Source organism: Setaria italica, chromosome IV (assembly GCF_000263155.2).
Source record: "Setaria italica strain Yugu1 chromosome IV, Setaria_italica_v2.0, whole genome shotgun sequence".
Taxonomy (NCBI): Eukaryota; Viridiplantae; Streptophyta; class Magnoliopsida; order Poales; family Poaceae; genus Setaria; species Setaria italica.
In genome coordinates this window covers 23101368-23114732 of record NC_028453.1, presented here as the reverse complement: position 1 = coordinate 23114732, position 13365 = coordinate 23101368, and positions in this window count along the sequence as shown.

Sequence of the window (13365 nt, the reverse complement as noted above, 5' to 3'; positions counted from 1 at the left end):
AGACGGCTTTGGCGGTCAAGGCTGTGAAAAAGGAGGCCTAGGAGTGCGCCTCCTGGGAAGTGGAGCTGGCAGTCGAGCACGCTCGCCAAGCCAAGGAGATGGCGACGCGAATGGCAGCACTGGAGAGCGCCACGCTAGGGGTGGAGAGTGCACGTGCTGCAGCCGAGCAGGCGCACCAAGCCATCGATGTCGAGGCCCAGACCCTCCGGGAGTCCTGCAATGGTACGCTCTTACCTTCTTCTGTCGTGCTTGTCTCTATGGGCTTGCTGGTTTTATGCCGGTCTTGACTCAGGTGATCGTTACTGCAGGTCTGCACGTCGAGCTCGCCGCCATCACCGAGCAGCGGGCTGCGACCGGCACCTGCTTGCAGGAGGTGGTCGGGGACCTGGAGGTGCTCCGGGGCATGTCGGAGGCACTATGGGCCCACCTATTCTTAGGTGTGGTCTTGGAGGGCCCATCACGGAGATGCTCAGGGCTGCACATGGTCTGGTGGATGACTTGATCGTGGAGGCGCTCTACCTCGATGACCACACACTACAACGCTGTGGACTTTGTGGCCGTTGGGAGCGGCTATGCAAGGAACTGCACTTCCGAGAAGCTGACGTAACTCGGGGAGATGGTGGCCCCTGGCGCGCAGTAGCTAGTCATGTAGATCTCGTCGGTCGTGATCCAAGGTGAAGTCCCTCCCGAAGCCCTTGCGGAGTAGTTGCTTAGGTTTTTGGTTTCTTGATTTGACTCTAGATTATGTAATGAACTTAAATGCTTTTGGGCACTGACCTTGTCACGGATTTGTTTTGACATTTGCTCCTCTTTCACACGTGCTTTTTCCTTTGCTTTTTTATTCGCGCAAGGAAGTCCGAGGATTGGCCCGTGGAAGACTTTGTTTTGCCTTGGTCGGTTGAGTGACACAGGTTGAGGTCATAGGAGGCATACACAATTGCAGCCGAGGAATGCATATGCATGCAAGTAGCGTTGGTCGGCACAAAGTGCTCGGTCAGGAGAGTTTAAAAAGAAAATCACGAACTTAATCGAGCATGCCGCTTCTTTTGATTGCACGGTGCGAGCTATTTGTACAAACTTAAACAAAAATCTAAGGGTAAAAGCGATGTAGCTACTCGATGTTCTAGGAGTTGGTGAGGATGTCGCCATCCTTGTCCTTGAGGCAATAAGCCCCTGGGCGTAGGACCTCAGCTACGGTGTAGGGTTCCTCCCATGTTAGCATGAGCTTGTGCTTGCCTTTGGTCATCTGGACCCTTCAGGGGACTAGGTCTCTGACCTAGAAGGCACGGCCTCGTATGTTCTTGCTATGGTCGTGTCAGAGGGCTTGTTGGTACTTGGCAAAATGGAGGAGCACCACGTCTCACGCCTCGTCAAGCTGGTCGAGCGCGTCCTGGTGGGCCTCTTCCGACCTAACCTCATTGTACGCTTTGACCTAGGGTGCCCCGTAGTCGAGGTCAGTGGGGAGGACGGCCTTCGTGCCGTTTACCATGAAGAAGGGTGTCAAGCCCGTGGACCTGTTTGGGGTCTTCCTTAGGCTCCAGAGCACTGCGGGCACCTCACCTACCCACCACCCCTCGAACTTCTTGAGTTGTCGAAGATGCGAGGCTTGAGGCCTTGCAGGACCATGCCGTTAGCCCACTCGACCTGCCCATTGGTGCATGGGTGGGACACTAAGGCCCAGTAGACCCTAACGTGGTAGTCGTCACAAAAGCATAGGAACTTCCTTCCCATGAACACCGTGCCGTTGTTAGTGATGTGGAGTTCGAGACCCCAAACCTATAGATGATGTCGAGGAAGAACTCAACCGCAGATGCCAATGTGACCTTGGTGATGGGCTTCACCTCGATCCATTGGTGAATTTGTCCACCGCTACGAGGAGGTGGGTGTAGCCCACATGCGCTCTTTTGAAGGGCCCAACAAGGTCAAGGCCCCACACTACAAAGGGCCATGTGATCAGGATGGTCTGTAGCTCTTGAGCTGGTACGTGCGTTTGTCGTGCGTAGTACTGGCACCCTTCGTAGGAGCGAATGATCCGGTGGGCGTGCGCCACTGCCGTGAGCCAGTAGAAGCCTTGTCAGAACGCCTTGCCGACCAGCGACCTCGGGGCCGCATGGTGGCCGCAGATGCTGGCATGTATCTCTAGAAGTAGCTCCCGCCCCTGGTTGGTGGGAATACACTTTTGGAGGATGCCTGATGGGCTGCGCTTGTGGAGCTCCTCCCCGACGACCACAGAGGTCTTCGTGCGTTTGGCGAGACGGCGTGCCTTAGTGACATTGGCGGGAGGGTGTCCCGCAGGAGGTAGTCGAGGAAGGGCGTGGTCTAGCTTGGCTTCAGTGCCACGACCTCGAGGTCGGGGGCACCCATCTTGCCACTGCAACTGGCTCTGCTGCTGGCTCGGGGTGGCCGGCATCGGGTGCAGGGGTGGGCATCTTGGCGAGCTTGATGGACGGCTCGTGGGCATCATTGACAAAGACCCCTGGCGGGATGTGCTCGTGGTTTGACGCGAGCTTCACTAGGAAATCGGTGGCGAGGTTATTGCACTTGAGGATGTGGTGAAGCTCGAGGCTGTCAAGCTTCTCCTCGAGCTCTCACACATCGTTGCAGTAGGCAACCATCTCCTCAACATGACACAATGCCTCTTTCATGACCTGGTCGACGACCATCTCTGAGTCACCCCTGTTGTAGAGGCGGCGAGCGCCGAGCTCGGAGACAATCTTGAGGCCATGGATGAGGGCCTCGTATTGTGCCATGTTGTTAGTGGTAGGGAAATGGAGGCGGATCGCGTACTCGAGGCAATCGCCCTTTGGGGAGGTGAGCACAACACCAGCCCCTGCGCCTGCCGCTATGACCGACCCGTCAAAATACATCACCCAGTACTCGTGACTGGTCGGGGGTGGTGGGGTCTGGGTCTGTGTCCATTATATGATAAAGTGAGTTGGGACCTGTGACTTGATCGTATTCCTCAGCACGTAGCTGATCTGGTAGCCCATGAGCTCCGTTGCCATTTGGCTACGTGACTAGAGGCATTACGGTTATGGATGATTTCCCCGAGCAGTGCTGACGTCACCACCATGAAATCAAGATGGTGTAAATCATCTTTGGGATTTGAGGGTAGCATACCTTGGTGTCAAACAGTACTTCGCTGACAAAGTATACCGGCCTCTGCACTTTGAGGGCATGCCCGGGCTCCTCGTGCTCCACGACGAGCGCCGCGCTGATGACTTGTGTGTTCGTGGCGATGTAGAGCAGCAGGGGCTCTTCTGGGGTCAATGAGACCAAGGTCAAAGGTGAGGTAAGAAAGGCTTTGAGCTTGTTAGAGGCCTCCTACACCTCTTCATTCCAGTGGAACTAGTCGGATTTCTTCAAGAGCTTGTATAGAGGCATGCCGCGCTCCTCGAGCTGTGAGATGAAGCATCTCAAGGAGGCCAGGCAACCCATTAGCTTTTGAGCGCCCTTGAGGTTGGGGATTGCCCCCAAGTTCCTGATGGCAGCGATCTTCTTCAGGTTGGCCTCAATGCCGTGCTTGAAGTCGATGAAGCCCAAGAGCTTGCCAATGGGCACCTCGAAGACACACTTCTCCGTCTTGAGTTTGATGTTGTAGTGGTGGAGACACTCAAACGTGTCTCTTAGGTCAGTGATGAGCTGCTCCGTCTTGCGGGATTTGATGACAATGTCATCAATGTAGACCTCCACTATATCCTCGACCAAGCGGTCGAGGCAGCGGTTGATGCACCTCTGGTACGTGGAGCCTGCGTTCTTGAGCCCGAACGACATCGTGATGTAGTAGTACGCACCAAACGGAGTGATCAAGGAGGTCGCGAGCTGGTCAAACTCCTTCATAGTGATTTGGTGGTAGCATGAGTAGGCATCGAGGAAGTAGAGGACCTTGCACCCTGTGGTCGAGTTGACCACCTGGTTGATGCAAGGCAAGGAGGTATGGCACCTTGGGGCATGCCTTGTTCAGGCTTGTGTAGTCCACACACATGCACCATGAGCCATTCTTCTTCCTCACCAGCATGGAGTTGGCCAGCCACTCGGGGTGGAAGACCTCTTTGATAAACCCGGCTGCTAAGAGCTGAGCGATCTCTTCGCCAATAGCCAGGAAGCTTCTCGTCGTTGAAGGGTGCAGGTGCTGCTTTGCGGGTTGGGCGTCCAGCCTGATGTCAAAGGGCTTCCATGTGAAGATATCCTGATTTTCGCATAGGAAGTTGATGAGCTTATCTTCCTATTTAGCGGACAGCGTGGTGTCGATCCACACCACCTTGTTGGAGTCCTCTGGGTAAATCTAGACCGCCTTGGTGTCCTCCATTGGCTTGAAGGCTCCCGAGGTCGAAGCCTTGTTGGAGTCCGGGGCGACCTCTTGTGTGATCTACTAGATCTCGAAGAAATTGAGGGAGCGGATGGTCTGTGTCACCAGCTCACAGTTCTCCACATTGCCAAGGAGAGCGAACTCATGGTTGGCGCTGACTGTGATCATGCCGCGGGGCTTGAGGATCTTGAGCTTAAGGTAGGTGTAGTTTGGGATCACCATAAACTTGGCGTAGCATGGCCTCTCGAAGATCGTGTGGTTGGACCTTCAAAGTCGACCACTTCGAAGGTGATGATCTCAGTGCAGAAGTTGGCATGGGTGATGAACATGACGAGAAGGTCAATCTTCCCTAGGGGAACCGCCTGCTTACCTAGGATGACCCCGTGGAAGGGTGCCCCAATTGGTCGGAACTCCGATCTCATGATCTTCATCTCATCCAGGGTGGCAATGTACATGATGTTGAGGCCGGAGCCCCCGTCTGTGAGGACCTTGGATAGGTGGGAGTTGGCAATGATGAGGGCCACCACAAGAGGAAGCCTCCTAGGCACCCTGATGTGGTCGGGGTGATCCATCCTGTCAAAGATAATCGCTGTATCCGACCACTTAAGGTAGGTCGGGATGACGGGGTCAGCACTTAATACTTTCCTAGTCGTGTTCTTCCTCTTGCGGCTCCCGTAGAAGTCCGAGCCGCTGAATATCATGAGGCAATCCTAGGGCTCAAGGAAGATGTCCTCCTCCCTAGAGTTGACGTTAGCGTTAGGTGGATGCTTCCCCTTAGCGCCACTCTTGAGGTCGCCCCTAAGGTAGCGTTTCATGAGGTCGCAGTCCTTGTGGAGGTGCTTCGTAGAGTAGCCGTGGTTTGGGCATGGCCCCTCGAGCATCTTCTCAAAATGGTCGGGGTGGGCTTCCCTCCTTCTGCTGCTTGCCAGGGCGGTCGGTGGCTGCCACGAGGTCGTGCTCATGGTGCTTCTTGTTCTTCTTTTTCTTGCCATCATGGTGGGAAGGGGTGGTGCTTCTTGTTCTTCTTTTTCTTGCTGTCATGTCGAGAGGGGCCGCCTTCTCCCTCTCCATCATGCCTGACGGTGCCCTTTCCCTTGTCAAAGATCATGACCACCACCTCCTCTCCGGAGGTGTCGTTGGTGACGATGTGCAGCAGCTCCTTGGTGGAGTGGGGCTTGGTGCACCCAGGCTTGTGGATGAGGTCTCGTAGGTGCTCCTCGAGATAAATGCCCTGACCATGTCAGCGTCAACCCCGTCGGGTAGCTCATTGCATTGCTGGGAGAAACGACGAATGTATTCCCAAAGCATTTCCCCAGACTTCTGCTTGCAGCTCCTGAGCTCCCAAGAGTTGCCGAGTCAGGTGTACGTACCCTGGAAGTTGCCAACAAAAATCTAGCAGAGGTCAGACCTGTTGTGGATGCAATTTGGATGGAGATATTCCAGCCATGCCCGAGCCAAATTTGTGAGAAAGATTAGCAGGTATTGGATGATGAAGTCATCATCGTTGGCACCACCGGCTCGGCAGGCGAGCTGGTAATCCTCCAGCAGAACGCTAGGGTTTGTATCCCTAGCACACTTGCTAATATTGGTTAGGGCGTGGAAGTGCTCAGGGAAGGACGCGGAGCATATCCTCCTCCCAAACACCTTCGGGCCTAGGCCATCTAGAGTCGGGGAGCTTGAGCGCTCATAGTATAGGTCGCGGTGGCCGTGGTTGGATTCGGCAACGCGCGTCGTGTGCCCCGCCCAAGCGGCTGTGTGCCGAGGTCGCAAGATGCCGTGGCGCTAGCACCCCTCCCGCAGGTTGGCTAGCTTCCTGCTGGACACCTACTGGTGTGGCGGGTGGGCAGGACCCCTAGGGACTGCCTGCACTCCATGTCCGATGGCTACTGCTCACTTCTTGTCTCCATTGGAGGGTGCTCTCCGCCTGCTGGACCGCCATGGTCTCGAGCACACCCTTAAGCTTGCGATCGATGCACAAGCCCTCCAGGTCCTACGGCTGAGGGATTGAGCGCAGAATCATTACCGCCGCGGCCACGTTCTGGCTAGCACGGGTGAAGCGGTGGACTCCAACTTCATCTCACATGAGCAGCTCATGCATGTGACGGAAATGATCGTGGGCCGTCCTGACCGTCTGTTCTCCGCATTGCTTGCCGAGCTTGGCGCGCTTGCCGTCGAGCTCCACCGCTTCGGCGGTGAGGCGTTCTGCTTTTTTGTGGAGGTGCGCTCCTCGACAGGTTATTGTGGTGGATGGGGTCCACCTCCGACGAGGAGCTGCTCGCGGAGTGGATCCCCATGAGGTCATGGAATGACACTGGTGCGTACTCTGCCATATCAACGAATGTGGGGTCCATAGGGTCAAGACAGAGCCTACGCTCGAGGTCCATCTGGAGGAGCTGGGCTGCGTCCCGGAGTCCATACGACAGCTGAACCGTAGGGTCCTAGAAATTACTCTCCGGGGAGAGTGGGGCCTCCCTCGAGACCTGGGTGAAGACATTGTCCAGCGCATAGAAGGTTCGCTGGCAGGCCTCGGGCTTGGGTACACCTCGAGGTGTACCTCAATCTGACACGCTAGGGCATTACCATCGATGAGCAATGCGGCGGGGTCACCACTTGGCAGCACCCCCTCCAGCTCAGGCTGGATGGGGAGCCCCTCTTCGAGGAGGTGCAGGTGACCTAGCTGGTCGGTGATGAAGTCTAGGCTTCTAAAACAGAATGCGTGGGCTGGAAGAAAGCTAGGGATGAGCTGCAACTCACCCCCAGTGTTGACAGCGAACTCAAGGCTCTGGAAGCGAATGGTGTCGCTCGGGGCGGCGCCGCCGCCGGCGCAAAGACAGAAGGAGGCCATCGAAAGCTAGCAAGAAATGTGCGACTGCCCATGCCTAGCGCGCCAACTATCGATGGTTCGGACTGCCGACTAGTGATTGTATGTTACGCTCTCTTCACTTCCAATGGCTAGCACACTAGAGACAAGGGGTTGTACTAGTTCAGGAAAATCCCTACACCCAGTTTCGGCAGGAGTCGTGTTTCTTGGATCAAATGCACTGGGCTTACAATAGGGTGCTTGCAAGCAAGTGTTCATGCGATGTGTGGGTGTATGTGTTGAATGCGAGAGAGAGAGAGAGAGAGAGAGAAAGGAGGCCCGGTTCCCCTTATAAAGGCTAGGGACCGGGCAACAATGTTGAGAAATGTGGTAGAACCACCCAATTTAACCTGGCTAAAGTGTTCTAAACATTGCCTCAAATGCGAATAGACACTTTAATCGAATCAAAATGGTAGTCCGTCGGGTTTCACCCAATACAACCACGTATTTTCGATCAAAACAAGCATACAAAACTCGCACAAATGAGCCCAGAGATTACAACAATCCAGATGAATATTATAGGCATCCCAAATTAATTTATTACAAACCGAGTGTTCAAATACATAAAGAGCTTTCAGAGTTCAAAGCAGCAGAAAATAATGATAAGTCTAATGTCGATACACGATACCATGGTGAAGCGGTCAATGATATCACTCACCATGGTCCTCGCCCACCGAGGATGGGTCCCACTCAACCGTCCATCCCGGAGGATCTGGTATGGCCAAGTCACACTCGCAATCATGTCATCAACATCCACATTACCTGAAAATATAGCCACAAGCAAGACTGAGCATACTAATACTCCGCAAGACTTACCCATCAGGTGGTGTCTAATCCTCCGACTCCTAGACATGCAAGGCTTTTTGACTAAGTGGTTTGTTTTTGCCAAAAGCTTCTAAAGTGGATCCTTGCATCAAGTTCTAGTTGATTAACCATTCCAGGTAAGCACCTATTCTAAGAAAGCATGGTAGAACAAGCAATTTAACAAAGCATCAATACTAAGCATCATCCTTGTTCAACTTCTTACTCAGTGCAGAAACGCGGTCAAGCAGTCCCAAACTGTGAGAAGCAGATGATTTGAATCGAATTTCTTAACCTTGCAAGGTGGACCTAAACACACCACATATGCGTACCACAACAAGTTCACATATATCAGCGGTTCCCATCAATTCGCGGCACTTGTCCAGAGCCCACTTCCCTTGGACACAAGGCCCCACCGATCCCCGGAATGACGCCATGCCGTGGCCGCACTTGTACCCACATGATGCATCAGGGGAACCCGGTTCCAGAGAGAGTGGGGAAAAGGTCCACACATGTTCAATCAGGTACTAGACTTACTGATTACCCATACTCTCAGCATGTGCTTAGTACATTCAAACACTTTACCACAACTCTAACACATTTCGACCTTAGCAATTTTTCTCAAATCAGACGGGGCATCCACCGTTTCAGAATATAGTACCAGGCCCCGCCCATCAACCTTATGATTCCAACATAAGTAAACAGGCAACTCCTATAGCTCGCGAGTGACAGGAATCACTCGACTTTTACCGTGTCCCTATTTAGCATAGCAACTAAATGACTTATCATGCTTGTATCCAAGCCATGGGTGCTAGGAGCATGCAACTAAGGTTTCAAGCAACTCCTATGAACTTAATGCACAAACGTATGTAACATAAGTATTGCATAATTTGGAAATCAAGGTTATGCTCTGGGGCTTGCCTTCTTGTCCTACGTTAGACTTGGGCTCTTCTGAATTGAGGTTTGGGTCTTGGGTTGTCTTGATCAGGTTCAATGAAGCAGGAGAGTGTTCCTCTTCAGCTTCCGGGACCAACTCGTATGTGCCATTAGCGAGGTTAGCTTCTACGTGAGATGCATATGCATAAGATTTCATTTATATCTTTCATGATGTAAGTTGCATTGCGTTAATCATTGCAAAAGCATAGGGTGCATTTTCGACCACGTTCACCTAAACAAGTTTATACACCTTTCTTCTCTTTTGGCCACATTTACCTAGACAAGTTTGTAACAATTCTTTTCTTCGTAAAACAAGGTGGGTTGAGAAGAAAACCTAGCTTTTATTTTGATGGTGATTGTGTAGAGATTCTTAGAAGCTTATTATTCAAAAGACAAAGGGTGGTGTCATGTTGGTCCTGTTTAGCAACCTTCTTAAGAGTGATCATGACACTGAAGAAAAGCACAATAATTACTCGTGAGCCTACAAGTCGTAATAGTACTTATTATTAATGATTGAACTAGCATACAACATGAATAAATATTTCTGGGAGCATCTGTTAAGATATGAACATGAAATTTTTACAGGAGCTTTCCCCCTACACAAGATATTTACTGCAACAATTTGAGATGAATTTGACATCTACAAAATTTATTAAAAATCAAACAGTGTTAAATTGCAGAATATTAAGAATGATTTTTAACTAGAGTTTCATCATTAGTTTACTCCCACAAATTTTACAGAAAGGTTACCAACACTAACATATGCGACTGCAAATTTTTCAGGGTTTTATGAGCATGAAAACTATTTATCCCATAATAAGGATATTGAACAATATGTATTTTCTTAAGCAATGGAAAACACATATTTCACAAGAGAAATTATTTTTACTAGTCAGACATGGACATCAAGAATCTAACAAAATTTATTTTGTATTTTTAGTGATTTCCCACTAATTATCATGCAAATAACAATATAAAGAGAGCAATTAAGCATTTGGATTTGAAATGGTACCAACACCATAGACTCTACTAACACAAGTTGCAGACATGGAACATACATGTTAAAAGGAAGTTAACAAAATTGGTTTGACAATTTTTAGACCACTATATAATTTATAAAGCACTTAATGGCTTTTATACGAAATAAATCCTAGTACTAGATACAGTATAGTGACATCCACACTAACATTTTTGAAATAAACTAGGCATCATAAGGAACTCAACAAAAAAGTTTCACATTTTTCTCATTTTTCCTACTCATTTTCCAAATTTCAGCCATTTTAATCAATTTAAATCGAAAAGGAAAAACACGTTTCACGACCTGGCCCTTAGATCTTTTGAAACTTTACAACGATACCCCTACGCACTTGCACTAAGGACCATGGGACAAATATAGGGGTTTGCAATGTGGCCCTCGGGGGCCGGCCAGCGGCGCGGCGATGGAAATCCGGCGAAGTCCGTCCGTGGGAGTGTGGGCTAGGGGCGGGAAGGTGTTGAGGAGCTCACCGGTGACCTTTCCACTATAGGGGTTGAGGGTGCAGGAGGGCTGGTGAGGGGGCTCGACGGAGAGGCGTCGAGCGCGGCTCGGTGGCTTCATCTCCAGCGAGGGCAGTGGCGTAGGTGGCTTGGAGAGGGGCTAGGGAGGTGGGGTGAGGCTCAGGAAGGGTGCTAGTGTGCTTGGGTAGCGTCGGGGGTGCTCGGAGACAGGAGCTCGACGGGGCAGCTTCAATGGCACGGCGGAGCTCGGGTGCGGGTGGAAGGGTGGTGCCAATGAAGGACCGAAATGGCGACTAGAGGGGGAGTGAATGGGAGCCTCTAAAATTTCTTTTGAAAACTTAGGCCTCTGTCCCATAATCAAACCCCAAATTCAAAACAAGCGGAAAAGGAGAGATCCACGAGCCAACTAGGTGACTGGATGCCTATGGTAAAGACCAATAGACATAGCAGGATCCTCAAGAAGCAACTGAGCCAAAACCTCAACACAGACACCTTGAAGACTGCACAGTCTCTGACTGTTCTGCGGACTATAGGCAGACGGTCCAAGACCTAGGGGCGGACAGTCCAAGACCTAGGGGCGGACGGTCCGCATGCTGCAAGACAGAACCCCCCAAACAAAACCACGAACAACTATTCGCCCGAATCTCGATCAAATCAAAACCAACTGCTACCAGAATTGAACCAAGGCGTCGCGGCCGGCGTTGATCTTGTTGTGAAGATCTTGAACTGGGCATTCAATCTCTGGGTTGGCCCCATGGTGGCCACAGCCTCCCGAGGGTCCTACTGTTGGAGGTATGCCCTAGAGGCAATCATAGAGATGATGATATTCCATTTGTATCCATGATTTGTATATTGTGTTCATTGAATATCCATTAAAGGCTACTTGAATTGATTTGCAATTATGTGAATTGTATGTGAAACTCTTTACTTGTATGGTTATTCTAAAGTTGTCCCTAGTCGGAGTTCATGTGAGGACACACATAAATATTAGACTAGCACATGTATTAGTTGATGACTATGTTTCACAAGTCATGGACATGGAGATGTTGAACTAATAATGTGGACACATGTGGAGACATGTGTTAGGACTGACCCAACACGAGAAGTAGTTCTCTCTTTAAACAACATATACGCTTTGTCCTTAGACCTGAGATTGTCGCATGTATTCTAGATGTGGATCGACCTACTTAGGGGCTATCAAACGCTACACCGTAACAGGGTAGTTATAAAGGTAGCTTTCGGGTTTGTCAAGAAGCATGCTATGAGACATGGTCAATCAAGATGGGATTTGCCCCTCTCTGATTGAGAGTGATATCTCTGGGCCCCTCGAGTGATCGGATCCGAAAATGCATGGCCATGCTACGTACGGTTAAGAGTTAACCTACAAAGGGATTCCGAATCACAGGATCGAGAAAGAGCGGTCAGCTTGAAGCTAGACCAAATATCGTGAGGCAAAGGGAATAGCATGTATATTATGTTGTGATGGTTCGTCTGATATGATCTTCGTATGCGTATAGGAGTTGGCACGTCTTGCTAGAGGCCGCTACCGACTATTGGGCCGAGTAGGAGTACTCGGGCCATGTCTATACGTATCCGAACCCATAGGGTCACACACTTAAGGGGCTGGAAGCCCAATTCGGATCTGATCCGAGTTGGATTAGGTTTAGGAGTGCTAATGGGCCTCGGATCCAGAGGCCCATCAGGAACCTCTATAAATAGAGGGGTGGGGGCGCCCTAGGGTTTACACCTTTTGGCTGAACACACTTGCCACGCCTCCCACGCCCTCGCCTGTTGCAACTCGCGGATCTAGCAATCCGGCTTGCGACGCTTCCTCCCTGCACGTGTGGATACCTTGGAGGTGTTGTGCCTGCAGCACTTGGACGAGCCATCGACGAGCCGCCGACGAGCCACGACGAGCCGACGACGAGCCGCGGCACCGGAGGCGATCTTGCTGTGCACGTGCACGAGCTGCTGAGGAGCCGCTGGACGTGATCGACTACGTACGACTACGTTGTTCGACTACGTACGACTACGTGATCGTCTTCACTGCACCGACGCATATCTACATCTTCCGCACCAGTAGTGCGTCGAGTGGTAATCCCGTGATCCTTATACGGCAGTTCTTCCTGGTTATACGCGGTAGAAATTTTGATTTGCGCTAGCGTAGCCTACCTCGTATCCCAACAGTGGTATCAAGAGCCTTAGCTGCTTAGTTTTGGATTCGGGATGTGTGCATATGGAGATATGCGAGTTTTCTGTTTGATCTATGTCCTGATTTCGTGCCCTTGCTGCAATGGTAGTGTAACGACATACTCCTACCGGTCGGTTTCCGCCATCGGAGTTAAGTGATACACGTAAATCCAGTTGCAGTGAGGGAAGATCAATATGATTGGTCAAATCGAGATCCAGGGTCATACGCCAGGCGCATTAGATGTGCAATAGTAGATAGGATCTACTGCCGGGGTCGGGATTTTGCCGTATGCGTATGCTTCGGTAAATCAGCCGTAACTTTTCGGTACGATCTCGGATCGAGGCGATTTCTATACGAAAATTGATCTACAGAAAAAGTTACACGTGAATTTCAACCGCTTCGCCGTTTTCGGCGAAATTAGATTTGCCAAATTCGGCTTGGAAGATAGAGTTTCGGGCCTCCGAAGTTTGGAACGTTAGGACGCCTAACTCTATTTTGCAGGATGTATGCATGTATCTTGTGATCAGTATGGCCCCCTTGTGTATGTGATGCATGTGTGTAACTCATTCGTGACCTGCGTGTCACGCGTACGGCAACACGGCAGGAGCCATATGTGTTGTCACTTTATTGTATTTAATGGTCTGCGTACCAATCTGTGATGATCCAAGCAACTATGTAATCTTCATTACTAGATTCTTTACTAGCTATTAGGTGTAATAGCATGCTCTAGTTCTTGGAGGACTCATCACCAGGAGGATGGCGCACATGGAA